The sequence below is a fragment of the Heterodontus francisci genome, unplaced genomic scaffold (assembly GCF_036365525.1).
Source record: "Heterodontus francisci isolate sHetFra1 unplaced genomic scaffold, sHetFra1.hap1 HAP1_SCAFFOLD_51_2, whole genome shotgun sequence".
Taxonomy (NCBI): domain Eukaryota; kingdom Metazoa; phylum Chordata; class Chondrichthyes; order Heterodontiformes; family Heterodontidae; genus Heterodontus; species Heterodontus francisci.
Genome location: NW_027141369.1, coordinates 3,624,982 through 3,646,266, shown reverse-complemented (window position 1 = coordinate 3,646,266; position 21,285 = coordinate 3,624,982).

Here is a 21,285-nt window from a genome sequence, read left to right as displayed (position 1 = left end):
TATTAGCGGAATACAGGAAAGGGGCCGAATATGAACGCGTCTGAAATCAAAGCGCACTTGCGGTCAGTGGTCAGTAATTAATTTACACGGCATCATTAAGTAGAGACACAAAGATCTCACAGACAGTGAAAGTGAATCACCCAAATATACCTGGGATAAAACAGAGATCACAAAGGCAATTAGAAAGTTCCAGACTTTTCATATATAAGAAACAAAACAAATCGATACCATAGAGATGAAGTTGTAGCTTTTTCAGAGAGATTGTGGGTGGCTCTTAAAAGAGCCGTTGTGTTTGGGATGTTTTTCAGTCCATTGTGCAGTTTTACTTGGAGCTGGTGTACTTGGTCACCGCCTTTGTCCCTTCCGACACGGCGTGCTTGGCCAGCTCCCCGGGCAGCAGCAGGCGCACGGCGGTCTGGGTCTCCCGGGAGCTGATGGTTCTGCTCTTGTTGCAATGGGCCAGGCGGGAAGCCTCACCCGCGATGCGCCCGAAAATATCGTTCACAAACGAGTTTATGATGCTCATGGCCTTGGAGGAGATGCCGGTGTCGGGGTGAACCTGCTTCATCACTTTGTAGATGGAGATGGAGTAACTCTCCTTCCTCGACTTTCTCCGCCTCTTGCCGCCCTTTGCTGATGGTTTACTTAAGGTTTTCTTGGCGCCCTTCTTAGGAGCTGCTTTCTTCTTTCTTTTTTCCAAAATATACTTTATTCATAAAAATCTATAAAAATTACATTGCCAAACAGTTTCCAAACAGCACCAAAAAATACAAACATTGCAAGGGAGATCAGTTTCCTTCAATACTGTCATGAGTTTCTTCCCAACCCTTCCGTTTCACAATTGTCATGTCAATTACAGTTTTACATTTACAGCAATTGAGAATATTAACGATACAGTTCGAGGGGTTTCCCATTGATCCAGCTCCTCAGTCCAGCTTGGTGGGGGAACCTTACACTGTGGTCTTTCCCCATTGAGCCTTTGCTGCGGCTGCCCCAAGCTTTAGTGCGTCCCTCAGCACGTAGTCCTGGACCTTGGAATGTGCCAGTCTGCAACATTCGGTGGTGGACAACTCTTTGCGCTGGAAGACCAGCAAGTTTCGGGCAGACCAAAGGGCGTCTTTCACCGAATTGATAGTCCTCCAGCAGCAGATGATGTTTGTCTCGGTGTGCGTCCCTGGGAACAGCCCGCAGAGCACAGACTCCTGTGTTACAGAGGTGCTTGGGATGAACCTTGACAAAAACCACTGCATCTCTTTCCACACCTGCTTTGCAAAGGCACATTCCAGGAGGAGGTGGGCGACCGTCTCTTCCCCACCACAGCCAACGCGGGGGCACTCTGCGGAGGGGGCGAGACTTCGGGTGTGCATGAAGGATCTGACGGGGAGGGCCCTTCTCACCACCAGCCAAGCTACGTCTTGGTGCTTGTTTGAATGTTCTGGTGATGAGGCATTCCGCCAAATGACTTTGACGGTCTGCTCGGGGAACCATCCGACAGGATCCACCGTTTCCTTTTCCCGTAGGGCCTTGAGGACATTCCGTGCAGACCACTGCCTGATGGACCGGTGGTCAAAGGTGTTTTTCCGCAGAAACTGCTCCACGAAGGATAGGTGGTACGGCGCCGCCCAACTGCATGGTGCATTCCGCGGCAATGTGACCAGGCCCATCCTTCGCAACACCGGGGACAGATAGAACCTCAGCACGTAGTGACACTTGGAGTTTGCGTACTGGGGATCTACACACAGCTTGATGCAGCCGCACACGAAGGTGGTCATCAGGATGAGGGCCACGTTGGGTACATTTTTCCCGCCCTTGTCCAGAGATTTGAACATCGTGTCCCTCCGGACCCGGTCCATTTTAGATCCCCAGACGAAGCGGAAAATGGCTCGGGTGACTGCCACGGCGCAGGAGTGGGGTATAGGCCAGACCTGCGCCATGTAGAGCAACAACGTGAGCGCCTCGCACCTGATGACCAGGTTCTTACCCACAATGGAGAGAGATCGCTGCCCCCACATGCCCAACGTTTGTCGTACCTTGGCTACTCGCTCCTCCCATGTTTTGGTGCACGCCCCGGCCCTTCCGAACCATATCCCCAGCACCTTCAGGTAATCTGACCTAACGGTGAAGGGGACAAAGGATCGGTCAGCCCAGTTGCCAAAGAACATGGCCTCGCTCTTGCCGTGGTTAACTTTGGCTCCCGAGGCCATTTCGAACTGGTCGCAGATGCTCATTAGTCTGCGCACGGACAGCGGATCCGAGCAGAAAACGGCGACGTCATCCATGTACAGGGAGGTTTTGACCTGAGTGCCTCCGCTGCCTGGGATTGTCACCCCTCTTATGCTCGCATCCTTCCTCATCGACTCAGCAAAGTGTTCAATACAGCAAACAAACTAGACCGGGGACAGAGGACAGCCCTGTCTGACTCCAGATTTGATCGGGAAACTTTCAGATTCCCACCCGTTGATTGAGACTGCGCTACTGATGTTTGTGTAGAGCTTTCTTCTTCTCCTCAACCATCTTCAGTTCCAATTTCAGACACAGAAATAAACCAAACCCCTTCCGAGTGCGGATTAAATAGACAATCCCACAGCTCTATGCTATTGACGGATGGGGGAAAGTAAAGATTGTGATTGGGTGATTGGAAGTGATGTCACAAAGGTTTTATATTGTAATTCTCTAATTGGTGTCTTTCCCCATCCAATCAGATTAAAGATTTGCAACCAATCACAAACACCCTACCTGCAATCAGGAAGTATATTTCATAAAGACTCTCTCCAAACCCAGTTTATATTGAAAGAGCCGCTGCCCGTGTAAACCTCCCTGGAAATGTCCTGGCTGTTGTTGGGAGGACACTTATGTGTCCTTGTGTCTCTGCTATTGTAGGTGAGTGTGCAGTTAATTCAATTATTTTACTCTCTTCTTTTGTGTTTGAGAGTGTTCTGTCATTCGGTAGCTCTCAGTGTCTGGTGCTGTATGGATTCATTCTGTATCTCTCAGACTCTGGTACTGTGTGTGAGTTTGACATCCATTCTGTCTCTCAGTCTCTGGTAATGTGAGTGTGAGGAGATGAGGTGGAGTGTTGGGGCGAGGATGATAGAAAAGAGCATTGGTGTGGTGACACAGCCTTGCTTGAGCCCAGTTTATATTAGCATTGGTTCAGTGGTAGGGCTGTTGGGAAGGATTACAGCTTGCATGTCCTCATGCAGTCATCGGAGGATGGTGACGAATTTCTCCAGGCAGCCAAATTTGAGGAGGACGTTCCATAATCCCTCCCAGTTGGTCGAGTCGAAGGCCTTTGTCAGGACAGAGAAGGCCATTTATAAAGGTTGCTGCTGCTCCCTACATTTTCTTGAAGTTGTCTTGCTGTGAAAAGTATGTTCACTGTGTCTGTTGATGGACAGAATCCACATTGTGATTCCAGTAGGACGTCTTCAGCCACGGGGAGGAGGCAGTTGAGAAGGACTCTTGTGATGACCTTCCCTGTGGTGGACAGCAGGGATACCCCTCTGTAGTTAACACAGTCTGTCTTGTCACCTTTTTTTGAAGATGATCACAATTACGGCATCTCAGAGATCCCCTGTCATGCTCTCTTCCTTCCAGATGAGAGAAATGAGACCATGTATTTGTGTCAAGAGTGCTTCTCTGCCGTATTTTAGAATTTCGGCGGGAATTCCATATACGCAAGCGGCCTTATGGATTTTTAGCTGTCAGTTTGCCTTTTCAGTCTCTGTCAGTCAGGAATTGTGCTGACAGCACGGTGGGTACCATGCATTGGAATGTAGTCAAGGACGGGGGCCCGTCATTTTACTTTTATTTTTAGTTCTTTTTTCTTTTTTACATATTTTACAATTTTCTTTCTTTTGTTCATTTCATTTCATTGTAGTTTGTTCAGTTTGCTTACCCACTGTTTGTTTTCATATTTGTACTTGCTGCTGTTCAATCGTCAGTTCGTTAACACCCTATCTGTACTAATGCTTCGTCTTTCAACACACCATTAACATATTGTTTGCCTTTGCTCCATGACCTCTTGGTCAGCTATGTGGCCTTGTCCAATCTGCTCCTTCTCCTTTGTTATCTCTTGCCCCACCCCCGACTTACTTGCTTATAACCTTTGACATTTCTAATATTTGCCAGTTCCGAAGAAGGGTCACTGATCTGAAACGTTAACTCTGCTTCTCTTTCCACAGATGCTGCAAGACCTGCTGGGAAACGATTTAACATATGTTGCCTCCAGTCCAGATGCAAGGCTATTCCAACCTCTGTCATCGAGCTGCAGTATGCTGATGACGCTGGCATATGCACACCCTCAGAGGCCAAGCTTCAAACCCTTATCGATGCATTCACAGAGGCATATGAAATAATTGGCCTTAATCTAAACCTCCAGAAGACAAAGGTCCTCTACCAACCTGCTCCCTGACACTGCCCCCCGACTATCAAGATCCACGGCGAACCACTGGACAATGTGGATCACTGTTCATACCTTGGGGGCCTCCTGTCACCAAGGACAGATATCGACAATGACACTCAGCATCACCTCCAGTGTGTCAGGGCAGATTTCAGTCATCTGAGGAAAAGAATGTTTGATGACAAAGACCTCAAATCAGACACCAAGCTCTTGGTTGACATGGCTGCAGTGTTACCTGCCCTCCTGTATGTGTCAGAAACATAGATACTGTACAGCAGACATCCCAAAACCCTGGAGAGATATCACCAGTGGTGCCTCCGCAAGATCCTGCAAATTCAGTTGCAGGACAGGCGCTCCAATATCAGTGTCCTCTCTCAGGCCAACATCCTCAGTAACCAGACACTGGTCATGGTGAGTCAGTTATGTTGGGCAGGCTACATTATCCGCATGCCCGACACCAGAGTCCCAAAACAAGCTTTCTACTCTGAGCTCCGTCAGGGCAAGAGGCTACTAGGAGGGCAGAGCAAACGTTACAAGAATTTCCTTTCAACACTCCCTGAAAAAACGTGACATCTGCACTGATTCATGGGCATCTCTTGCCTGAGACCACCCAAAATGGAGAAGAAGCATCCACGAAGGTGCCAGCCAGTTCAAAATTCGTCGACATGCCCAGTAAGCAACCAAATGCAAACAGTGGAAGGAGTACTTGGAAATTGGAGAATCCCATTATCCCAACTCACCAAGCACCATCTGCCCCACCTGTGGCCGAGTGTCTGGATCCAGAATTGGACTATTCAGTTACCTAAGAACCCACAACCCTGGAGTGGAAGGAAGTCATCCTCCTTACCGAGGGATTGCCTAAGAAGAAGTTTAGTGTGACATCCATTCTGCATCTGTCAGTCTCTGGTATTGAGTATGAGTGTGGGATTCATTCATTATCTGTCGGTATCTGGTACTGTGTTTGAGTGCAGTTTTCAGGCTGTATCTATTGGTATCTTGTGTGTGAGTTTTGTATTCATCTGTATCTTTTAGCCTCTAACACATTATTTGAGTTTTGCAGTTATTCTGAACTGACCCTTGGTAATGTATGTGTGTTTGAGGTTGTTGGTTTACCTGTTAATCTGTTGTACTGTACATGAGTGTGAGATTCATTCTGTATAACTCTATCTCTGTTCCTGTTATGTGTGTGTGATTCATTCTGTATGCTCCATCGCTGGTATCACATATGTGTGTGTTATCAATTCCATTTCTGTTATTTCTGGTACTGCATGTGAGTGTTTATTTCATTCTGTAACGATCAGTCTCTGGCACTGTCTGCACGTTCTGGATCCATTTTGTAACGATCAGTCTCTCGCAGAGTGTGGATGTGGAATTAATTTTGTATCTCTCCATCTCTAGTGTCATGTGTAAATTTGGAATTCTTTCTGAATTGGTCATTGGCACTGGATCTGCCATTCTCTAGTACAGTTTGTGAATTTGGGATTCATTCTGTACCTGTCACTCACTAGTACTTTGTGAAAGTGAACGATACATTCTGTATCTGCCAGCCTCCGGTAGTGTGTGTGATTGTGGGATGAATTAATTAGCAGTCAGTGGTGCTCTATGTGAATGTGGAAATCATTCTGTAACTCAGTCTGATATTGTTCTGTGAGGGTGGGAATCACATGTATCTTTCAATTCCTGATGCTGTATGTGAGCATGGGATTCATTCTGTCCCTGTCGGTGGCACTGTATATAGCTGTGGGATTAATTCTGTACCTTTCAGTCTCTGGTATTTTGTACGAAAGTGGGATTAATTCTAGATCCGCCACACACTGGTTGAGTGTGTGTGTGTAAGAAGATAATAAGAGACAAAATAGGAACAGGAGAAGGCCATTTGGCCCATCGAGCCTGCTGCGCCATTCAGTAAGATCATAGCTGTTCTGATTGTGGCCTTAATTCCACTTTCCTGCCTGCGCCCATGACCATTGACTCCCTTGTAGGTCAAAAATCTATCTATCACAGCCTTGAATATATTCAATGACCCAGCCTCCACAATCCTCTGGAGAGCAGAATTCCAAAGATGAACAACCCTCTGAGAGTAGAAATTCCTCCTCATCTCCTTCTTGAATGGGAGACCACTTACCTTGAAACTGTGGCCCTTAATTCTACATTCCCCACAAGGAGAAACATCCTCTCAGCATCTACCTGTCCAGCAACTGAGAATCTTATAGGTTTCAAAAAGATCACCTCTCAATCTTCTAAACTCCAGTGAGTTTTGGCCCAACCTGCTCAACCTTTTCACATAAGATGGCACAGTAGCGGCGCAGTGGCCCAACCTGCTCAACCTTTTCACATAAGACGGCACAGCGGCATATAGGGCGGCACAGTGGTGCAGTGGTTAGCACCGCAGCCTCACAGTTCCAGGGACCAGGGTTCAATTCTGGGTACTGCCTGTGTGGAGTTTGCAAGTTCTCCCTGTGTCTGCGTGGGTTTCCTCCCACATGCCAAAGACTTGCAGGTTGATAGGTAAATTGGCCGTTAAAAATTGCCCCTAGTATAGGTATGTGGTAGGGAAATATAGGGACAGGTGGGGATGTGGTAGGAATATGGAATTAGTGTAGGATTAGTATGGATGGGTGGTTGATGGTCGGCACAGACTCGGTGGGCCGAAGGGCCTGTTTCAGTGCTGTATCTCTAAACTAAACTAAAAATGTCACTCAGCATCACCTCCAGTGTGTCAGCACAGCCTTGAGTTGTCTGAGGAAAAGAATGTTTGATGACAAAGACCTCAAATCAGACACAAACTCATGGTTGACATGGCTGCAGTGTTACCTGCCCTCCTGTATGTGTCGGAAACATCAACACTGTTCAGCAGACATCTCAAAACCCCGGAGAGATATCACCAGCGGTGCTTCCGCAAGATCCTGCAAATTCAGTGGCAGGACAGGCGCTTCCAATATCAGTGTCCTCTCTCAGGCCAACAACCCCAGTATCGAGACACTGTTCATGGCTAGTCAGTTATGTTGGGTGGGCCACATTATCCGCATGCCTGACACCAGACTTCCAAATCAAGCTTTTTACTCTGAGGTCCGTCAGGGCAAGAGACTACCAGGAGGGCAGAGGAAACGTTACAAGAATTTCCTTAAAGACTCCCTGAAAAATAAGTAACATCTCCACTGATTCGTGGGCATCTCTTACCTGAGACCACCCAAAATGGTGAAGAAGCAACCGTGAAGGTGCCAGCCAGTTTGAACAACGTCGGCATGCCCAGGTAGCAACCAAACGCAAACAGTGGGAGGAGTATTTGGAAATTCAAGTATCCCATTCATCCACCTCACCAAACACCATCTGCCCCACCTGTAGCCGAGTGTGTGGATCAAGAATTGGACTATTCAGTTACTTAAGGACACACAACCCTGTAGTGGAAGAAAGTCATCCTTGTTCCCAAGGGACTGCCTAAGAAGAAGTTTGAGTGTGACATCCATTCTGCATCTGTCAGTCTCTGGAATTATGTGCGAGTGTGGGATTCATTCTGTATCTGTTGGTCTCCAGTACTGTGTTTGAGTGTGGCTTTCAGGCTGTATCTTGTGTTTGAGCTTTGTATTCATCTGTATCTTTCAGCCTCTAACACATTAATTGAGTTTGTTAGTCATTCTGAACTGACCCTTGGTAATGTATGTGTGTTTGAGGTTGATATTTTACCTGTTAATCTGTTGTACTGTACATGAGTGTGAGATTCATACTGTATAACTCTATCTCTGTTCCAGAATGTGATTCATTCTGTATGCTCCATCGCTGGTATCACATATGTGTGTGTTATCAATTCCATTTCAGTCATCTCTGGTACTGTATGAGAGTGTTTAATTCATTCTGTAATTGTCAGTCTCAGGCACTGTCTGCAAGTTCTGGATCCACTTTGTAACTATCAGTCTCTCGCGGAGTGTGAATGTGGAATTAATTTTGTATCGGTCCATCTCGAATTTCATGTGTAAATTTGGGATTAATTCTGAATTGTCATTGGTACTGTATCTGTCATTCTCTCGGACAGTTTATGAATTTGGGATTCATTCTGTACCTGTCACTCAATTTGTGAAAGTGTGAGATAGATTCTGTATCTGTCAGCCTCTGTAATGTGTGTGATTGTGGGATGAATTAATTAGCCGTCAGTGGTGCACTATGTGAATGTGGAAATCATTCTGTAACTCAGTCTGATATTGTCCTGTGAGGGTGGGAATCACATGTATTTTTCAATCCCTGTTGCTGTGTGTGAGCATGGGATTCATTCTGCACCTGTCAGTGGTACTGCGTGCATCTGTGGGATTAATTCTATACCTTTCAGTCACTGCAATTGTGGATGAAAGTGGGATTCATTCTCGGTCCACCACACACTGGTTGAATGTGTGTGTGCAAGAAGATAAGAAGATACAAAATAGGAGCAGGGGAAGACCATTTGGCCCATCGAGCCTGCTCCGCCATTCAATAAGATCATAGCTGTTCTGATTGTGGCCTAAATTCCACTTTCCTGCCTGCGCCCAGAACCATTGACTCCCTTGTAGATCAAAAATCTGTCTGTCACAGCCTTGAATATATTCAATGACCCAGCCTCCACAGTCCTCTGGGGAACAGAATTCCAAAGATGAACAACCCTCTGAGAGAAGAAAATCCTCCTCATCTCCTTCTTGAATGGGAGACCACTTATCTTGAAACTGTGGTCCCTAATTCTACTTTTCCCCACAAGTAGAAATATCTTCTCAGCATCTCCCCGGCCAGCAACTGAGAATCTTGTAGGTTTCCAGAAGATCAACTCTCAATGTTCTAAACTCCAGTGAGTATAGGCCCAACTTGCTCAACTTTTTCTCATATGACAATGCAACATCCCAGGAATCAGCCTAGTGAACCTTCTCTGAACTGATTCCAATGCAAGTATATCCCTCCTTAAGTAAGGAGACCAAAACTGTGTGGAGTTGGGATGTCACTAATGTCCTGTAAAGTTATAGCAAAACTTCTTTACTTTGATACTCCATTCCCCTTGCTAAAAATACCAACATTCCATTTGCCTTCCTAATTACTTGCTATACCTTCATGCTAACTTTTTTGTAATTCATGTACCTGGACACCCAGATTCCTTGGTACAGCAGCATTCTGCAGTCTGTCACTGTGCAAATAATATTCTGTTTTTCTATTCTACCTGCCTAAGTAGACAATCTCACATTTTCCCATATTATACTCCATCTGCCAAACGTTTGCCCACTGACTTAACCTATCTATATCTCTTTGCAGACACATTGTGTCCTCCTCACAACTTGCTTTCCTACCTATCTTTGTACCATCCATAAATTTGGCAACAGTACACTCAGTCCCTTCATGCAAGTTATTAATATAGATCATAAATAGTTGAGGCCCCAGCACTGTACCTGTGGCACTCCATTAGTTACAGTTTGCCAATCTGAAAATGCCCCATTTATCCCCACTCTGTTTTCTGTGAGTTAGCCAATCCTATATCCATGTGCGTGTAGTTTTCAGTTTGTATCTGTCAGTGCCTGGTACTCTATGTGAGTTTTGGACTCTTTCTCAATGTCGCAGTGCTACTATTTGTGTGTTAGATTGCTTTAGATGACTCAGGCTGCGATACTGTGAGGGAGTGCAGCAATCAACCTATACCTTTCAGCATCTGGCACTGAGCATGTGTATCAGAATCACTCTGTATCTGTCAGTATCTGGTACTCTGTGTGAGTGTGGGATTCATGATATAACCTTCCGTCCCTGGGACTGTTTGCAAGTCTGGATTCATTCTACATAAAATGTCAGCAATGCAACAGGCCACAGATGTGATAGGTTTTAAGCAGACAGTATGTTTGAGGTTTTACCTGATATTAAATATCTGTCACTGTAAACACAATAGTGAAAAATAATGTATCCTTCAATCTGATACAGGATTGGTGTGCAAGTGTAACTCAGGCTGTACGAATCAATTTGATCAGTGCCATTCAGTCTGAGGGAGAATCTTGGACTTGCATGTAAAATGAACTCAGTCTGGAATTGTACAGTATCTTCCAACTGACACAGTATGAGGTTTTAGGACTGGTATGTTATTTATAGCTCAGACTACACAAATCAAATTTATATTGTAACTTTTATTTTCATAATCCAGATGAGTTTTAATGTATATGTCTGGACACATTATGGCAATTATTACTCATAAACTCAGAACGTGTTGGGCTGGTATTTAACTTGAATCTCAGAGTATATTTTTATATTATTTAGAGATACAGCATTGAAACAGGCCCTTCGGCCCACTGAGTCTGTGCCAACCAACAACCACCCATTTATCCTAATCCTACATTAATCCCATATTCTCTACCACATCCCCACCATTCTCCTACCACCTACCTACACTGGGGGCAATTTACAATGGCCAATTAATCTATCAACCTGCAAGTCTTTGGAGGTGGGAGGAAACCGGAGCAGCCGGCGGAAACCCACGCAGATACAGGGAGAACTCGCAAACTCCACACAGGCAGTACCCAGAACTGAACCCGGGGGTCGCTGGAACTGTGAGGCTGCGGTGATAACCACTGTGCCGCCCATAAACACACATAATGCCTCCATTATTGAGGTTAATTCTGTAACTTTGAAACGGGAACCATAATTTGTAGCTGAGGTTGCACGATCGTGGGATTGGCACAGTGATAATTTGATAGTCGGTGAGAATTTGGACTGGGATTTATGAGTTGGGGTGACATGGAAACAACGTCTGTCTCTCCTGCTCTGTTTGATTGAGGGATTGAAAATGTGTCTCTGGATCTATTTCTGCTGTCTGAGACTGTGGAACTGATGACCTGTCTGTGCGTCTGCGCTCTGTGAGTGATAATGTACGGACTGTATGAGAAGGAGCTGGTGACACTCTTCCTTGTAACTTGGGTGGAGGAAACATCACATTTATTCCGGTTCATTCACTTATTTGCCTGTTTGAACAAAAGTATGTTTATAACTGAAATACAGGGAAGGTAGAACATACAGGATTTTAAAGAATTTAATCTCTCAAATAATAATGAACGCCCACAAAGGAAGCCCAGCCATACAAATATTATCATTGTTTGACTGCACTGCAGTAACAGGTTCTTCCCATTCCGTCTCCTTTCCCTGTCCACACACAGCCCGAAAATGGCCTCTCCCTTCCCCCACTCACTCCATGTTCCGGGACCAGTTACTGCTCCATTCCACCTCTTATAAACAGCCCCCGCCTCCGCCTGAACTTGCCCCGGACTCGATGCTGATCTCTGAGTCTATCTGCGGACACGCTCCCAAAGCGATGTGCTGCTGGAAGGAGGCTGCTGTTTGCTCCCTTCCCCCGGGACTGGGATCTCTCCATTCGCGGCTGTTTTCAACCATCTTCTTCCGCTCACAGGCAGTGCTGGGGGAGGGGAGCGCAGGCGCAGATTTCTGCAACAATTCAGCAAACAGAAACATGGAAAATTTCCGGCGCAGAATGAGGCCATTCGGCCCATCATGTCCGTGCCAGCGCAAAGAGAGCGATCCAGCCTCATCCCACAGTTTCTTGTTATTGGACAGTGAAGTGTGGAAACAGATGCGGACAGTCAGGATGTGGGGAGTTACACAAAGAGAATCTATTATCGGCACCAGGTGAGAAGTGTGAAGGACACATTTTAAACAGCGGCTGTTTGGTTTCGCTTGAACGGTTAGACCATGGGAGCGGGAACTGGAAATCTGACCTGTGTAAAAGTTCCTGTTCCGTCGGTCAGTCCCATTCATGTCCCAGTGGATTGTTTCTGGATGTCATTTAATTGTTGTAAAATGGCCAAAGCCCCTGGTATGCAGTAGCTGGGGGCTGCAGGACTGCAGTGGAATCAGACACTGACTCTGTTTGCATTGCTGGGTTTCCTTTGTGATTGTTCACAATGATTATTAATTGAAAAATTGTTTTGGTCACTTTTGTATCTTCTACCACATCTCTTCCTGAATTATAATAAATACTTTTTTCTTTCCATAGGCAAATACTTGAAGGAAGCAGAATAAATGCAGTGATTCCTCGACACAAGAGGAAGTGCAGCCAGCTCCTCACACACAGTAAGTACAGTATCACTCACAGAGAGCAGAGACATCAATTCCACAATTACCGCCAGCAGAAGTAGTCAGACCGGCACTGATCCCAAGTTCCAGAAACATTTATTCAATCCAACAGTCACTCAGAGCAGGAAAGACTGAAGTTGTCTCCATTTCACCCCAACTGACCAGGAGATACATCAATCCCAGTCCAAAATCACACCCACTATCAGATTGCAAGGCACTGTGTCACTCTCACAAGAGTGCAGCCTGAACTACAAATTCAATGTCAGATACAGCAGACAAACAGAACCTGATTGTAAAGTACAGAATTTATCCCAATAATGTACCCAGACTGCAGACTGAGCTCCATGTTACACATCACTCCACAAATCTCACAAATGGTCAGAGCGGAAGACACAGTATTAATTCCATTACTGCAAACTGAATGAACTTGACCATTACATACCAGGACATAAAACATATTGTAAGATGAAAGGACACAGACCTGAAATGTTAATTCTGTTTCTCTCTCCACATACGCTGCCTGAACTGCTAAGTATTTCCAGCAATTTTGTTTTTTTTAATTTCAGATTTGCAGCATCTGCAGAATTTTGCTTTTATTTTAGAGTTAAAGAAACATTGCCTTGTGAGGTGAGAGTGACTGCCCTTGATATCAAGGCAGCTATTGACCATGTATGGCATCAAGGAGCCCAAGCAAAACTGGAGTAAATGGGAATTGGGCAAAACTCTCTGCTGGTTGGAGTCATACCTAGCACAAAGGAAGATGGCTGTGGTTGTTCAGGTCAATCATCTCAGTCTCAGGACATTACAGCTGGAATTCCTAAGGCTCATGTTCTGGGCCCAACCATCTTCAGCTGCTTCATCAATGACCTTCCCTCCATCACAAGGCTGAAAGTGGGGATGTTCACTGATGATTGTGCAATGTTCAGCACCATTCATGACTCCTCAGATACTGAAGCAGCCCGAACCCAGATGCAGCAAGACCTGGACAACATCCAGGCTTAGGCTGATAAGTGTCAAGTAACATTCACGTCACATAACAAATGAAAAAAGTGAGGAAATAGTGAAGGGCTTTTATGGAATACACGGAGACATGTTTCCACTTGTGGTGGTGTCTGAAACAAGAGCCAAAAATATAAAATCATCATTCCTAAAGCCAATGAGGAATTCATGAAAATTGTATTTACGCAGTGAATGGACAGAATCTGGAATTTTCTATCACATGGAGAGATTGAGGTGAATAGTATTGATGCACGTAAGGGGAGGTGGAACAAGTGAGCAAGTGTATGGGGAGAAATGAATTGAGCAATATACATATCAGGCTTTATTTTTCTTTATTTATGCAAATGATGCAGGATGGCTGGAAATATTGTGTAGAGCATAGAGCAGTTGGGACGATCCCAGTGCAGTGTTTTGTCTGGATGGATCTGCCCAGAACACTTGTGATGCAGGAGCTGGGAGCTTCAGTACTTCAGTGGAGGCAGATACTGACATGGGTTTTCAATTGTGTGTGTTCTTAATAATTATTAATTCAGAAAGTAAATTCACATCTTTGATATTTTGCACCTCACCTGTTCTTGAGTTATAAGATATATTTTTTCTTCATACAGGCAAATACTTGACGGAATCATGATGAATGTGATGGTTGCTGCACTCGAGGCACAAGGAACAGTGCAGCCAGCTCCTCTCACACACAGTAGGTACATTATCACTCAGAGTACAGAGGTACAGATGGTTCATCAATTCCCTAGTCTCAGACTGCAGAAGTAGTCAGGCCCACATGGATCCCAAGTTCCAGAGACACATTTTCAATCCAACAATCAAACAAAGCAGGAGAGAAAGAAGTTGTTTCCATTTCACCCAATTCAGTCCCACTGACAGTCAGATACATCAATCCCAGGTCAAAATCACACCCACTAGCAGATTGAAATGCAATGTGTCAATCTAAATATAATGCAGACTTAGCTAGCAATTAAATATCAGATAGAATTGGTACACGTTACTGTTTGTTATTGATACCATCAATATCGGCGACCACACTCTGGAAGTGGTTCAAGAGTTCACCTACCTAGGCTCAACTATCACTAGTAACCTATCTCTCGATGCAGAAATCAACAAGCGCATGGGAAAGGCATCTGCTGCTATATCCAGACTGGCCAAGAGGGTGTGGGAAAATGATGCACTGACACAGAACACAAAAGTCCAAGTTTATCAAGCCTGTGTCCTCAGTACCTTGCTCTGCAGCAGCAAGGCTAGACAACGTCTGTCAGCCAAGACTGACATCTCAACTCATTCCATATTTGCTGCCACCGTAGAATCCTTGGCATCAGGTGGCAGGACTGTATCTCCAATGCAGAAGTCCTCGTGACGGTCAGCATTCCCAGCATATACACCCTACTGAGCCAGCGGCGCTTGAGATGGCTTGGCCATGTGAGCCACATGGAAGATGACAGGATCCCCATCTCGCATTGTGCAGGGAACTCGTCACTGGTATCAGACCCACCGGCCATCCATGTCTCCGCTTTAAGGACATGTGCAAACGCGACATGCAGTCCTGTGACATTGACCACAAGTCATGGGAGTCAGTTGCCAGAGATTGCCAGAGCTGGCGGGCAGCCATAAAAGCGGGGCTAAAGAGTGGCGAGTCGAAGAGATTTAGCAGATGGCAGGAAAAAAGACAGAAGCACAAGGAGAGAGCCAACTGTGTAACAGCCCCGACAACCAATTTTATCTGCAGTGCCTGTGGAAGAGTTTGTCACTCGAGAATTGGCCTTTCTAGCCACTCCAGGCGCTGCTTCACAAACCACTGACTGCCTCTGGGCAATTACCCATTGTCTCTCGAGACAACGAGGCCAAAGAAGAAGAAGACTGATTGATTGGCACAGAATCTAACCTAATGATGTACCCTGAGATTTAAATTAAATACCATACCCAAAGCTCACACCCATTGATTATAAAGGATGTTGAAACATCCCCATGGTGTACCCTGAGATACAAGTCGCAAACAAGTCCAACATTCATTACAGTGAAAGTTTCAAAGGTGCTGAAAGATATTGTAAGCTGAGACACAAATTAGATACCAGTTCAGAACTCACCCACACTGTGAAATGGAAAGATACGGAATCAATTCCATTAGTGTAGATTGGTCTAAACATTATCTACCATTCTAAAAACTCATACAATACCAAACTGAAATACAGTATCAATACTATTCATGCAGATTGATCTAAACATTGTATACCATTCTAAAAACACACAGTATCAATTCTATTAGTGCAGATTGATCTAAACATTACATACCATTCTAAAAACTGATACAATATCAAACTGAAATACAGTATCAATTCCATTACTGTAAATTTATCGAAACATTGCCAGTCCAAAAATCACATACAGTATCAGACTGAGCAATGCTGATACGAAGTGTAAACTGTGATGTAAATTAGATGCCTGGGTAGAACTCACCCAGACTGCAGAATTGAAAAATACAGTTGACTGTGATCCACATTATTTACCAGCCAAAAACATCTCATACATGATCAGAGTGAAATAGATTATCAATTCCATTTGTGCAGACTGAACTCCACATGACAAACCAGTAAAAACTCTCATACAGAGGTATGGTGATTTTGTGGTTACATTAAAGGACGAGTAATCCAAAAGTCTCCACTAATGGTCCAGAGACATGAGTTCAAATTCCACTGCAGCAGCTGGATAACTATTGAATCAAAGCAAGTTTATGGCACAGCAAGAGGCCATTTGGCCCATCATGTCTGTGCCAGATGAAAAACTTTCCACCCATTCTAATCCCACATTTCAGCATTTGGTCGGTACCCCTGCAGATTACGGCATTTGAAGTGTATATCCAGACTCCTTTTGAATGAGTTGAGGGTTTCTGCCTCAACTACCCTTTCAGGCAGTGAGTTCCAGACACCCACCACCCTCTGGCTGAAATTTTTTTTTCCTCATCTCCCCTGTAATCTTTCTGCCAATCACTGAAAATCTATTCCCCGAGTCACTGATTTCTTTGCTAAGGTAAACAGGCCCTTCACTTCAACTCTATCCAGAATCCACAAAATTTTGTTCATTTCAGTCAGAACTCCCCTCAGCCTTCTCTGTGCCAAGGGGAACCGCCCCAGCCTATCCAATCTTTCCTCACAGCTGCGTTGTTCCAGTCCCAGCAACATCCTCGTAAATCTCCTCTGTACTCTCTCGAGGGCAATTACATCCTTTCTGTAATGAGGTGCTCAGAACTGCACACATTACTCAAGTTGTGGCCTGACTAATGATTTATACGGTTCCAGCATAACCTCTCTGCTCTTATATCTATCCCTCGGCTAATAAAGGAAAGGATTCCATATGCCTTCTTACCACCTTATCGACCTGTCCTGCTACCTTCAGGGATCTGTGGACATTTACCCCAAGGTCCCTCACTTTCTCTACACCTTTCAGCATTTTCCTATTAATTGTGTATTCCTTTGCCTTGTTTGACCTCCCCAAATGCATCAGCTCACACTTCTCTGGATTGAATTCCATTTGCCATTTTTCTGCCCATCTGGCCAAACCATGAAGATCTTCCTGCAGCCTACAGTTATCCTCCTTGCTATTTACCACATGGCCAATCTTTGTGTCATCTGCAAACTTCTTGATCATGCTTCCTACATTTACATCCATGTAGACTACATCAGCTGCACTGCCCTCAACTATCTTCCTTTTTAATTCTTCAAAATTTTGATCAAGTTGGTCAGACAAGATCTTCCCTTAACAAATCCATGCTGGACTATCCTTGATTAATCTGTGCCTTTCTAAGTGACATTTTATCCTGTCTCTCTGAATAGATTCCAATAATTTTCCCACTACTGAGGTCAGACTGACTGTCCTGTAATTATTCGGTCTATCCCTCACTCCCTTTTTAAACAGAGGTACAATGTTAGCAGTCCTCCAATCCTCCAGCATCACACCTGTATCCAGTGAGGTCTGAAAAACGATGGTCAGACCTTCCGCTATTTCCTCTCTTGCTTTTGAAGAGCCTGGGGTTCATTTCATCCGGCCCTGGTGATTTATCAATTTTCAAATAAGCTAATTCCATTAATATGTCCTCTCTCCCTCTGTTGATCACGTCTAATACTTCACACCCCTCTTCGTTATCTACAGTATCTGCATCGTCCCCCTCTTTTGTGAAGACAGATGCAAATTATTCATTAAGAACAATGCCAGCATCTTCTGCCTCTACACATAGGTTGCCTTTTTGGTCTTTTCTGTGCCCAACTCTTTCCTTAGTTATCCTTTTACTCTTAATGCATTGATAAAACATTTTTGTGTTCACCTTGATTTTGATTACCAATATTCTTCCATGCCCGCTCTTAGTTTCCCTAATTTCGATGTTGATTCCGCATCCCCCCCCCCACCCCCCACCCCGCTCCACTCCTCATTCTATACCCCTCTAGGCTTTCTGTAGTATTGAGTTCTCTATGTCGGGCATAATTTTTCCTTTACTGCCTTATCATACCCATAAGCTCCTTGACATCCATGGGGCTCTAGATTTGGCCTTCCCACCCTTTTTCTTTGTGGGAACATGTTGACTCCGAACCCCTTGAATCTTCCCTTTGAATTCTTCCCACTGCTCTGACACTGATTTACCTTCAAGTACCTGTTTCCAGTCCACTTTTGCTAAATCACTCTTCAGCTTAGTAAAGTTGTCCTTGCCCCAACTGAGAACTTTAACTCCTGTTCTATCCTTGTCCTTTAATAATTATGTTAACTCTGACTGAATTATGATCACTACCACCAAAATGCTCTCCCACTGCCACTCCTTCCACCTGCCCATCTTCATTTCCTAAAACTACATCTAAAACTTCACCCTCTCTTGTTGCAAAAAAGTTCTCCTGAATGCATCACAAGAATTCTGCTCCCTCAATTCCTTTCACACTAAAAGTATCCCAGTTCATGTTGGGGTGGTTAAAATCCCCTCCTGTTACTGCCCTATTGTTCTTGCACTTCTTAGAGATTTGCCTACATATCTGCTCTTCTATCTCCCTCTGACTGTTTGGGGGTCTTTAGTACACTCCCAGCAGTGTGATTGCCCCTTTTTTTTCCTTAGCTCAATCTATACGGCCTCATTTGATAAACCTTCCAACATATCATTCCTCCTCACAGCTGGATTAGTTTCTTTGACCAAAATTGCCACTCTCCCTCCTTGGTTATCCTCCTCCCTATCGTGTCTGAAAACCCTGTAACCAGTAATGTTGAGCTGCCATTCCTGTCCCTCCTTAAGCCATGTTTCTGTAATAGCTATGATATCATACTGCTACGTGTCTATCTGTGCCCTCAGCTCATCTGCTTCCTTTTCTATACTCCTTGCGTTGAAATTGATACTCTTGAGCACTGCCAAACTTGAAAAAAAATTTCTAACCTTTGTTTCCTCTGTCTTCCAGACTCATCCATTAATTTTCTGCCTTCCATTTTCATTTTTAATTTTGTCCCATCTGAGTCTACCTTCCAGTCCCCACCCCCCTGCCAAATGAGTTTAAACCCTCCCCAACAGTACTAGCAAATGTCCCACAAGGAACTCCATCCCGGCTCTGTTCAGGTGTAACCCATCCGAGCTGTCCCAAGAATCTAAAGCCCTCCCTCCTGCACCATCTTTCCAGCCAGGCATTTATCTGTCTTATCCTTCTATTCTTGTACTCATTTTTGCCTGGCAGTGGGAGTAATCCGGAGAATACTGCTTTTGATGCTAATTTCTTACCGAGCTCCCTAAATTCTGACTGGAGGACAACATCCTTCTTTCAACTTTGTCATTGGTTCCGATGTGGACCACAGCTGCTGGCTGTTCACCCTCCCCCTTTAGGATGCTCTGTAACTGCTTAATGACATCCTTGACCCTGGAGGCAGGGAGGCACCACAGTATTCTGGGATTCACGTCTACAGCCACTGAAATGCCTGATTGTTCCCTTGACTATTGAATCATCTATCACTATGGCTTTTCCAGTCTTCCCTGTACTCCCCTTTGCAGCTGAGCCACCCGTGGTGCCATGGATTTGGCTCTGGCTGCACTCCCCAACTGAAGCATCACTGTCCTCTGTGTTCAGAACCTGTCGGAGAGTGTGATGCACTCAGGGTGTCCTGCATACCTGCCTGATTCTCTTTGACTGCCTAGTGGTCACCCATTCCCTCTCTCCCTGCATACTCTTAATCTGTGGGGTGACCACATCTATAAACATACTATCCATATAACTCACTTCTCACGAATGCACCGCAGTTTCACCAGCTGCCGCTTAAGTTCCAAACCCAGAGTTTAAGCAGCTGCAATTCACAATACTTCCTGGCACAAATGGTTCTCCAGGATACGGGAAGCATCCTGGAGCTCCCACATAGCACAAGAGGTGCATTCTCGAGGTTGAAGCACCCCTGCCATTCCTTTATGTTAGCCCTTTTTCTGCTGCCACAGATCATGATGGGCCAAGTGGCCTCTTTCTCTGCCTTAAACCTTCTATGATTCTATCATGTTCACTAACATTATCCCCCTTCATATACAGCACCGCAGAGAATAAGTCCGACCATTCCTAACAGTGTGCCCATATCACACTGTATTACACATTCATATGTATCATCAGAGACAGTATCAGTAACACAATAAAGTGCACACGTATCACACTCAATAACTTTGATAACAATAATGTATCCCAAACATATGTGCAGCATTTAGAGAGGAAGAGAGACAGTATCAATAGTGCATTTTCTATCAGTATGTCCATGTCACACCCAATAACTGGGTCCCACGTTTATATAGAGCACGAGAGACAGAGGTGATAGTGAAAAATTGAGCGAGACGGGGGCGGGGTGGAAACGGGCGGGGGGTGATGAGAGGTGAGACAGAGAGAGATCCCCATCAGCAGTTACAGGCTGACCTGGAAGCCTCATTTTATTTTGAAAGATCCCCTGGGAGACAGACGGTGCAGTCTCATCTCTAACTGATACTGTGTCAAAAACAGACACATTATTATTCCTCGACTCTGTGAAACAGTTCGTGAGGTGAACAATGTTCCAAATTTAACGCTCTTGGCTCTGTTGATCTCTGTAATCTTTCAGCTCACACCGTTCGATATGACTGTCAGTGAGGGACAGTTTCAATGTGATGACATTAATCTGGGACTGTTACTGTCAGATATTAACTCCTGCGCGATCGCAGCAAACACAGCGACTCCCTCGGAGGATTGCTTTGAGAAGACGGGTGAATGAAGAGCAAACACACTGCAGGGAATGATCTCAAACTGAGCTTCAGAAAGGGGGAATCCCCCAGCTTGAAACGTTCTCTGACCTTTCCCCACAGCCCCAGTTCCTTTGCTCAAACTCGGAGAAAACTGAACTGGGGAAAGTTCCAATTCATTTTTATTTTCTGAATGAGTGGGGAAAGAAGCGCATGCGCGATGCAATCCCACCCGCCCCACTGTTCAGGAGCAGAAGAGCGCATGCGCTCTCCCCTCCCCTCGCAGTGTCCTTTCGCGTCATTTACTCTGTGAGCGGAAGAAGTTTGTTTGAAACAGATGGGAGTCCCGGTGTAAGCGAGTAAACAGCAGTCTCCTTCCAGCAGCACGTTGTTTTGGGAGCCTGTCCGCAGAGGGGCTCAGAGATCAACATTGACTCTGGAGCAAGTTCGGGGGCTGTTTGTAAGAGGCGGAGTGGAGCAGGAACTGGTCCCGGAACATGGAGTGAGCGCGGAAGGAGAAGCCTTTCTCAGGCGATTTGTGGACAAGGTAAGGGAGACAGAACGGGAAGAAGCTGCTGTTGAAAATAATTGTTGTTTTCTATCC